This window comes from Eptesicus fuscus, chromosome 3 (assembly GCF_027574615.1).
Source record: "Eptesicus fuscus isolate TK198812 chromosome 3, DD_ASM_mEF_20220401, whole genome shotgun sequence".
Lineage (NCBI taxonomy): Eukaryota > Metazoa > Chordata > Mammalia > Chiroptera > Vespertilionidae > Eptesicus > Eptesicus fuscus.
In genome coordinates, this window is record NC_072475.1 from 19,578,545 (window position 1) to 19,587,725 (window position 9,181).

At 40.0% G+C, this 9,181-nt stretch overlaps 1 pseudogene; it reads left to right on the top strand.

Moving 5' to 3' along the window:
- Window positions 1–3,475: 3,475 nt before the first annotated feature.
- LOC129148636 (small nucleolar RNA SNORA48) lies at window positions 3,476–3,620 on the top strand (annotated as a pseudogene).
- The last annotated feature ends 5,561 nt before the right edge of the window (window positions 3,621–9,181 follow it).

Genomic DNA, 9,181 nt, shown 5'->3' on the forward strand with positions numbered 1-9,181 from the left:
AAGAAGACTTTTTGTCTTATTCCTGAGACTTGGTGCCCACCATGAACTGTCTTCTAAAAACTGAGCTTATTCATTATTCCTGGTCAACATCTAATGTATTAAGTGCTTTCAATTACAAGTGACAGGAAACACAACCCAGATGACTGTGACAAAAAAAGGAATGGGCTGCTTCAAACAACTAAAAGGTCCAGGGGCAATGCTGACTTTAGGCATCACAAGATCCAAAGTTTATAGTATACTTAGGGCTTTGTCTTCATTTTCCTACCAATGTCCCGTCCTGCCCATAATCTTATATCAGTTTTTTCTTCAGTATGGCTCTCTTTATGATACTAGAACTGGCTACAATAGTACCAAAGAAAGAATAAAGCATATGCATTTTAGTAGTCTTAATAAAAGTCCCAACATTCACTATGATGGATCCAGCTTAAGTCATAGACAATATGCCGCCTGACTTAAGCCATTCATGGCTACCCCAGGACCTTGGTGGGGTCAATTCCATTCTCACCATATAACTGGTTTCCCAAAAGAAACCTGTGGCAGGAAAAAAGGGAATGGAAGCTGGGAACCATGGACAAGTATCTACTATTCCTACATTGTAGTTTTGCGACTCAGTATTTTCTACCTTGATTCCTAGAACTTAGTCTTTTTATCTTAGTTACCTGCCTTCTTACCCATGCTATTTAACACTGGTTCTTACCTTGTTCTTTCTAACATCCCTGCTGGGAATCTTGGAAGGGGGGTGGAGGAGGGCAGGGTCTTGGTCTACGAACAGATCTGATTACGGATGCTGAGTGGTATCAATCTAACAAGCAAGTTAGGGTAGCCAACATGGTATGGAATAAGGAAACTGAAATGTTGGGGGGTTTCAAGAGAGCATCCTGGGAGATTGTTGGGGCAGAGTAAGAAGAAATCAAATTATGCTTGATGGTCAAAAGCCCAGACAGTCAACTAAGGTGAAGTTAATGAAGAATGCAATATTTTGTTCTTGATACATGTATATCCCATAAAAAGAAATAATATTCTATTGTGATTGACTCAAAAGAATTAGAACCTTCCATTTCAGATCCTTCATGTTGCTCATCTTAGTGATGATTAAATGCTAATTGAACTAATTTAGCAAGTTTGATTACATATTTATTCAGATTTCTTTTTATGGGATATGCATGTATCAAGAACAAAATATTGCATTCTTCACTAACTTCACCTAAGTTGACTGTCTGGGCTTTTGACCATCAAGCATAATTTGATTTCTTCTTACTCTGCCCCAACAATCTCCCAGGATGCTCTCTTGAAACCCCCCAACACTTCAGTTTCCTTATTTCATACCATGTTGGCTACCCTAACTTGCTTGTTAGATTGATACCACTCAGCATCCGTAATCAGATCTGTTCGTAGACCAAACAACAGGTCTGTCTCTAACTCCATACTGTACTCCATGTGCCATCGTTTCTTAAGGCACTGCTAGGCCAGATCCAAGATTTGTTACTTAAAAATAAATAAATAAAAATATTAAACCTTAAAATTATATATTTAGAAAGCAATAAAATCTAATGGAAACATAAATAAGGCTATTTAAAATAATTTACAGATATCATTTTGGAAAACACTGCTTTAGACTCTTTTCTGGAAAGAACAGTGGAAATTATAGAGTGCTCTACGAAAAGTAATTTTATTATTGACTAGTGACATTTTAAGCAAAGTTTTTCCAAATAAAGATTTCTATGGTGGTGAAACTAGAATGCCACTGCATAATCTTTCAGGTTTCTTCCAAATATGACAGGACTTAGAATAGGTTTAAATACTTTGCACATGGCTCATCTGTTTATTTAAGTACATACTTCTAAAGTGTTTGAGAGCAGCTTGTTCTTTTTTTTACAATCTTAAACATCTCATCTATAGACTCATAACATTAAGATGCTCTAAAATCTTTTCATCCTCTTTTAAATGGCTCCAAAACAAATTTTACCTTATGTCCCATCTGGTTTATTATATTAACAAGCCAAAGCCAGAATTACTAAATATTTTATGGTACTGAGAACTAGCCCTTAGAACCAAAATTCTGTGAGTGGCTAAGAGACATAAGAAGTTTCCCAGTCCTGAAGATTGTTAAGATTGTTTCTGCTCAGCAAGTAACTATTCTGTTCTAAAATGCCATGTTATATATTTTGTCAAAAGAGACAGAATTTGAAATAATATTCTATTGTGATTGACTCAAAAGAATTAGAACCTTCCATTTCAGATCCTTCATGTTGCTCATCTTAGTGATGATTAAATGCTAATTGGACAAATTTAGCAAGTTTGATTTATTCAGATTTCTTTTTATGGGATATACATGTATCAAGAACAAAATATTGCATTCTTCATTAAAAAAACACATTTTCAAAAAGGTCTTGAAAATCTTCAAATACAATTGCACATCTAAATAATTTTCAAGGGTATTTCTAAAAGATTTAATTATTTCGCTGCTAAACTATACATATAAAAGTTCTCTATTGTCTCCTGAAGATAAAACCTATGTCTCTTAGGAAGAAAAAGGCAATCTTATCTGATGGTCAGATAAAGGCCCATCATATTTTCAAATCTGAGAAGCACATAAAAGAATAAATCTAATGTTGATCCCCCTTTAATGTCGGCTGACCAGGTACTACTGTAATTTTGAAATAATTCTTCCTATCAGATGGCATGGTGTTTTCTAAGGAAATAAAATATTTCATTGTTTGGCAAACATCTTTTTCTGCTTCCCCAAACATTTTTCACTCCTACGTGTAAATATGAATGCATTTACTGTTTTCCATAACATGACTAAGGTACAGAATTACTAAATGATCGTTAAAGCAAATATTTTCAAAATGTATGTCTAACCTTCTTAGGGTTTTTTTTTAACTACTTAGCAATGTTGTGTCACCTCCTTCCAATAAGTCCTATTGGACTTAGGCTCCCTTAATTAATTGTTTTACCTCTGTGCTCTCATAATATCTTGGACATGTGGAGTATTTTCCATAGCAGGAGAGGAGAGGGCTATAATTAGGCCTTATGAAAACTGGAAACACACACACACATTCTCTTCTTTGCTCTTATTGGCATTTCAACATCATTTTCTCTACTTTGGCCTAGTTTCTTCCACATTTGCACATGGTGGAGACATGGTGAATGAGAGTTCCAGTACACATACATTTCCAACAGCTCCTACACACCAAGGCTGATTGCTTCTGTCCCTTAAAGCTTAGTTTCAGAATTGTCAAGAGAGGATTCTAACTGACCTGCTTAGAAAGGAGGAAAGGAAAGTCACAGAGCACTGGGACCTTCCTTTTAAAAGATATGTATAATAGTTACATCATATACATATGAAGGGGCAACTTTACAGGACAAGACTCCGCTAGAAACAAGGTCTGGAAAGCCCAGAGCCAATGTTACTTCCTGCATGAACCTCCTCTGGTTCTGAAAGGTGCCACGTGGTCATTAAAAGAGCTCCAGAACCCCCTGGAAATGGGCAAGGAGACACCTGATTGGTGGTGTTGCTCTTATATCAATCAGGGGCAAAGCAGATGTACAGTCCTTAGTTCATCCTAGCTTGATGCCTGTGTCGGTGGCCAGAGCTGTTTCATGCCTGAGGCACATAAAAAAAAAAAAAAAAAGAGCTCCAGGCACCCAAGCACAAAGTGACAGCTCTGAATTCTTCATGCGTATATCCTTCTGAGCCTGTTTCATCATCTGTGAGGTAGGTATAGTGATAGTTCTTAAAGGTGCCTAACATATAATAGGTATTTTATAAATGCCATCAGCCAAAAGTAGTATCTCCCTTGAAGACTGACCAAATATGTATTTCACTCTATATTTTGGTCACTATTTACATGTGTTTATTTTAATCTCCCTTACTTGACAGAATATTCTCTAAGGGCAAGGAGAGTCTTACTTCTCTTCTTAGTTATGTTAGCTCTAGTACTTGAACCACAAACTAGAGTCAAAGAATGATCTGGTTCTTATTTGTGGATTTTTAACGCTTTTAAAAAATGATTACGTCCTCCTCAGAGTCAAGCAATAGTAAGCCTCTTCACAACTGTTCCATGAGGAAAATTTTTTCCTTTTTCTCTCAAAATGTAGCAAATGCCTTTTGGCTAGTAAGTATGGTTGGAAGTACTAAGAATAAAAAAATAAGAAAGATTATCACTGTCCTGAAAGAGCTGAATATTAACTTGTTCATGTAGCTATTTAATTTTAAGATGTATATTTCTATATAGTTAATTCCACATGTCCCTCATATGCTGAAAAAATAAACATCTTTACAGTTGGCTCCTTCTCTATTCCATATTGTCTTCAAATCCATGCCCATAATGCAAGTGGAAACTGTTCATATGTATTTGATTACATGAAAATAGCTTATGTATTTCCTTCTATTAATTAAAATGACTCTAAAATTTATAAACTATTTCCTTCTCCACCCCATTTCCCATATTCTCACAATATTAGTTACACATCTTTGATTTAACATAGCACAGAAATATTTCAGATGTACAAATATGGGGCTTTAAACACATTCAGGGTTTTATGTATAAAATGTCTTATTTCTTGAAATTAAAAAAAGGTTTGTTTGCACGAACAACTTAAAGAACTCATTTTAAGTAAAGAATGACAAAGTCTTTCAGTCAAACTAAATGAAACAGGTCCTTCTGTTACACTCTTTCACTCTTTAAGGCTTAAGCTATGTTTCCTGTAACTATTGCAATGGATTCGCTGCAATTCATCCAATTCTGTGTGATTGAAGGAGCTGAGTGAAATAAAGAACCCCATTCTCTCTGAGCACCTTAAACCAAATGAGCATTATTTCACTCACCAAAATATAGTCTGCGCAAGGCTAGGAACACCAAGCCCGTGTCTTGCTTTCTCCTTTCTTATGCCAAGCCAGCCTTTATCATTTGTGATTGTTAAAGGAGGTTGTTGAGAGGACCAATTGACCCACAAGGTGGACCCGGGCTCTTTACCTTCCTCCTCTGTTTTTGAAATGTCTGTTCTGTTCACTTTACCCTCACGAGGAGCCACTTCAAGGAGGCAGCCTTGAGAGAGCAATGTGTTATGAGACCATCTGGCCCATCTACCTGACTGAACCTCAGAGGATCTCTAAAGAAACTCTAAAGATTCTGGTGGGCAGGTGCGGAGATCTACTTGTCTTACAGAGCCCCAGGAAAGCCTCCTTGCTTATCACAACAGCTCCTTATCAATCTGGAGTGCTCTGCCTCTCCCTTTGGTCTCTCCTTGCCCTCTGTGTGCGGGGGCAACCGAGTTTTGAATTTCACCAAGGGAACTCCTGAGGTCACAAACCAAAGGTGATCAACAGAAGCATTCTAAAGATCTGGTCTGGACATCCTTGGAGTCCCCTGGATGCCACCTAGAAACACATATCTATAAACTGGAAGAAACCATGGAAGTCCAGAAGGGCCTTTACTTTGCAGATGAGAATAAAGCTCTAGCAAGAAGAACATTGAAATGAATTGAGTGATTTGACCAAGTCAGGTGAGTGAAGGAGCCTGGATGAATGAGCACATAAGGTGCTTTAGGAGAAACAACTGTCCACCTCCAAAAGCCACCTCTCTTGGCTTCACTATTACTCACACCAAAGGCAAAATTCTGAGATGAAGAGAAGATATCTTGAGGTCTTGGTCCTATACTTCCCTGAGTGTTTTCATGCAGCCCCGCACCCAAGCAGGCCTGCTTTCCCAGGTAGTGTACAAAGATTTATCTTCTTTCTTTTCCACCATCAGAATACCTTCCTTGAAGGAGCCAAGATGGTGGCATAGGCAAATGCCTGTACTCGCTGCCTCCCACAACCACATCAAAATTACAACTAAAATACAGAACAACCATCATCCAGAACACCGGAAAGCTGTCTGAATGAAAATCCTACAACTAGAGAAGTAAAGAAGAAAGCACACTGAGACTGGTAGAAGGGGCAGAGGCGTGGAACTGGCTGGTCTGGCACCCACGTGTGCTGCTTTTTTAATTGGGAGGGAGATCACCTCTGTGGAGGCCACCTGGAGGAGCAAGGGGTCCCAGCCCCACACCAGACCCCCAGCCTAGGGTTCCAGAGCTGGGAAAAGAAGTCCCTATGGGCAGTAAGAACTACGGGCTGTAAAAACCAGTGCAGACTGGGGCTGAGTGACACACAGGCTGCTGGAGACCCAGCTGCTCCTCTTAAAAGCCTGACACCACGAACTGAACTTACAAGATCCTGCTTCCTCTGAGCTCCAGCACCATGTGAGGCTCTGGAGGACCCAGGCACATACGAGGAGAAAATGGACTGTCTGGCATAAGGGCAGGAACTCGTGGGAGGCTTTCTTCCAGACTGAGGTGATTATAGGGGTCATTGTTCCTGTGCTGGAACCTCCCCAGTTGCAGGGCTGACTGGCAGCCATCTCTCTTTGCTCCACCCTGGTGATTCCCTGAGACCCCGCCCCACCCAATTTACAACCCCACCCAAGCTGTAGGCAGCAGCTTTTGCATATGAATGGCCTGTCCTTTTTTAAGCTAAAAACCTGTCAAACAAGCTTCAGCTGGGTCAGGGAGTCCAAAACCTATGAATAAAAGGCCCAAGACAGCACCAGCACAAGCCTGCCTTGCTTCTCAGGTGGGCCTCATCTGGGCACTTCCAAACCTGATACAAAGAGGAGGAATCTGCAGATCTCTCTGTAGCTCCTGTTGGGTGGCCCCAGGCAGTGGCTGACTTTGCACCTCCCTGGAAACCCAAGAGCCAATGTACCCAGTGGTCAGTGTCAGACCGTACCAGATTACAGCTCTTCACATCCATAAGCGACACACTCAAGGAGCAGACTCAGTGAGCACCAAAGCCCCACTGAAGCAAGTCCTGCCTCATAAGGTGTCTCCTGCACAGCAGTTCTCCCACTGTAGTCAAAGCTGGTCACCACAGCCAATTGGCCTGGAGGTCAATTCCTCCCAGTGACACCAACAGCAATCAACTACAACAGGCTCAACTACAAAAATACTGTGCACACAGCCCACAAAAGGGGTGCACCTAGAGTGTCCACCTCAGGTGATTGGGGAGGCTGAACCACTGGGCCCTATAGCACATCTACTATACAAGGCCACTCTATCAACTCAAGGAGACTTAGCAGCTCTACCCAATACATAGAAACAAACACAGGGAAGCAGCCAAAATGCAGAGACAAAGAAATGTGTCACAAATGGAAGAAAGCAAACTATAGATATAGAGTTCAAACCCACAGTTATAAGGTTATTCAAGAATCTTCTAGAAACCTCCAAGGGATTTAGCAAGACTTTCAAGGATCTTAGTGAGAATGCCAAAAAAAAAAAGGAAAAAGACCAATCAGAAATTAAGCATACACTGACTAAAATAAAGAATAATAAACAGGGATTCAACATTAGACTAGAACAGTGATCGGCAAACTGCGGCTCATGAGCCACATGTAGCTAGCGAGCCACATGCAGCTCGCGAGCCGCGGTTTGCTGCTCTATTGACTAATGAGTTTGCCAACCACTGACCTAGACTCTCGATTCCAATAATTACAGGCTGTTGTTGTTCCTTGTGATTAAGCCCCTATCCAGTGGTCGGCAAACTCATTAGTCAACAGAGCGGCAAACTGCAGCTCATGAGCCACATGTGGCTCGCGATCTGCAGTTTGCCAACCACTGGACTAGAAGATCCTGAGAATCAAATCAATGATTGGAAATATGATGAAGCAAAAAACACCCAACCAGAAGAGCAAAAAGAAAAAATAATCCAAAAATATGAAGATGGTGTAAGGAACCTCTGGGACAACTTCAAGTGTACCAACATCCAAATTATGGGGGTTCCAGAAGAAGAGAAAGAGCAAGATATTAAAAACTATTTGAAGAAATAATGACAGAAAACTTCCCCTACTTGGTGAAAGAAATAGATTTACAAGTCCAGGAAGTTCAGAGAACCCCAAACAAGAGGAACCCAAAGAGGACCACATCAAGACACAGCATAATTAAGATGCCAAGGGAAAAAGACAAAGAGAGAATCTTAAAAGCAGCATGAGAAAAGCAGTTAGGTACCTACAAGGAAGTGCCCATATGACTGTCAGCTGAATTCTCAACAGAAACTATGCAGGCCAGAAGGGAGTGGCAAGAAATATTCAAAGTGATGAATAGCAAGGACCTACAACCAAGATTACTCTACCCAGCAAAGCTATCATTCAGAATTGAAGGTCAGATAAAGAGCTTCACAGATAAGAAAAAGCTAAAGGAGTTCATCACCACCAAACCAGTATTATATGAAATGCTGAAAGGTATTCTTTAAGAAGAGGAGGAACAAGAAAAAGGTAAAGATAAAAAATATGAACAAAAAAGTGGCAACAAATACATATCGATCAACAATTGAATCTAAAAATCAAATGAATAAAAAATTTGATGAACAGAATAAACTGGTGAATGGAATAGAATCAGGGGCATGGAAATGGAACAGACTGACGATTCTCAGAGGGAAGGGGATGTTGGGGGTGCGGGAAGAGATTAGACAAATATCTTATATGCATGTATGCATTACCTATGGACACAGACAATAGGATGGCAAGGGCCTGGGATGGAGTGGGAACCAGGTGGAGGGGGAAAAAAAGAGGATCATCTGTAATAATCTCAACAATAAAAATTTAAAAAACAAAAAAGAATACCTTCCTTTTCTAGTCTTCCCAACCATATAGATTAAACCAATCTATCCTTCACTGTACATAATTGATTTAATCCTTGCAGGAGGGTTTTCTTGGAAAGAGAAGAGTTTTGTTGGGCCCCAGGAATGGCTCTAATGATAGCACCAGGACAAGATCTGGGTTGGGGCTTGGCAGCAGCTTTAAAGCTTCTGTAAAATAAATTTGAACTGGTGGCTAGTCCAGAATTTTTATGTCAAAGGAGTCGTTCTGGTTGGGAGCCTATGGAGCTTTTCATGAATGTACATTTGCCTAGTAAACCCACTGGTTTTATATATTCTTTACCAAAAAATTTACTTGGTGTGGCTTTGGAGACATTGATGGAAATAAGGCCAAGCCAATCCTTGGACATATCAGCTGATACTTTTCAAAACTGGTAGTATTTGTTCAACAGAGCTGATCCAAAATCTGATCTTACTTTCTCACAAATTCCTGCCTTCCAAATCCTGGTCACGGGTGGCTGAACCTTTTCCTTAAATAAAAAA